This window comes from Triticum aestivum, unplaced genomic scaffold (assembly GCF_018294505.1).
Source record: "Triticum aestivum cultivar Chinese Spring unplaced genomic scaffold, IWGSC CS RefSeq v2.1 scaffold2188, whole genome shotgun sequence".
Taxonomy (NCBI): Eukaryota; Viridiplantae; Streptophyta; class Magnoliopsida; order Poales; family Poaceae; genus Triticum; species Triticum aestivum.
The window spans coordinates 1-1,038 of NW_025292641.1; the positions used below are offsets into that span (position 1 = coordinate 1).

Consider the following 1,038-nt stretch of genomic DNA (forward strand, 5'->3'; position numbering starts at 1 on the left):
ACATTGCTTTGGCCGCTCCCTCTCAACTACGGAGACGAGTTTAACGCGGTTTCCACCCCTCCCTCTCAACCGCACCAGTGCACGCTTGCCGCGCCACAACGTCGACGCTGGACCCGTGAATCGTGAGCACCCAGCTATGACTTACCGCACTCGTGCAAAATAATAAAACACGGTAAATATATTACTTACACGTGCGTTTTGTTTTGCAAGCGGCGCGAAAAAAATTAAAAAGGGAATGCAACACGAGGACTTCCCAGGAGGTCACCCATCCTAGTACTACTCTCGCCCAAGCACGCTTAACTTCGGAGTTCTGATGGGATCCGGTGCTTTAGTGCTGGTATGATCGCATCCGACATGTTACCCCGGTCTTCGTCCCTTATCCTTGCCCTCCCAGCTCCACTACAAAGACGATTGCACATTGCTTTGGCCGCTCCCTCTCAACTACGGAGACGAGTTTAACGCGGTTTCCACCCCTCCCTCTCAACCGCGCCAGTGCACGCTTGCCGCGCCACAACGCCGACGCTGGACCCGTGAATCGTGAGCACCCAGCTATGACTTACCGCACTCGTGCAAAATAATAAAACACGGTAAATATATTACTTACACGTGTGTTTTGTTTTGCAAGCGGCGCGAAAAAAATTAAAAAGGGAATGCAAGACGAGGACTTCCCAGGAGGTCACCCATCCTAGTACTACTCTCGCCCAAGCACGCTTAACTTCGGAGTTCTGATGGGATCCGGTGCTTTAGTGCTGGTATGATCGCATCCGACATGTTACCCCGGTCTTCGTCCCTTATCCTTGCCCCTCCCAGCTCCACTACAAAGACGATTGCACATTGCTTTGGCCGCTCCCTCTCAACTACGGAGACGAGTTTAACGCGGTTTCCACCCCTCCCTCTCAACCGCACCAGTGCACGCTTGCCGCGCCACAACGCCGACGCTGGACCCGTGAATCGTGAGCACCCAGCTATGACTTACCGCACTCGTGCAAAATAATAAAACACGGTAAATATATTACTTACACGTGCGTTTTGTTTTGC

General features: G+C 52.3%; 2 non-coding genes across 2 annotated transcripts; both read right to left on the bottom strand.

Moving 5' to 3' along the window:
* Positions 1-232: 232 nt before the first annotated feature.
* LOC123178927 (5S ribosomal RNA) lies at positions 233-351 on the bottom strand. Its single transcript, XR_006489970.1, has one exon. It is a non-coding gene; the product is annotated as a 5S ribosomal RNA (ribosomal RNA).
* Positions 352-647: 296 nt separating this feature from the next.
* On the bottom strand, positions 648-766 carry LOC123178928 (5S ribosomal RNA). Its single transcript, XR_006489971.1, has one exon. It is a non-coding gene; the product is annotated as a 5S ribosomal RNA (ribosomal RNA).
* Positions 767-1,038: the final 272 nt, after the last annotated feature.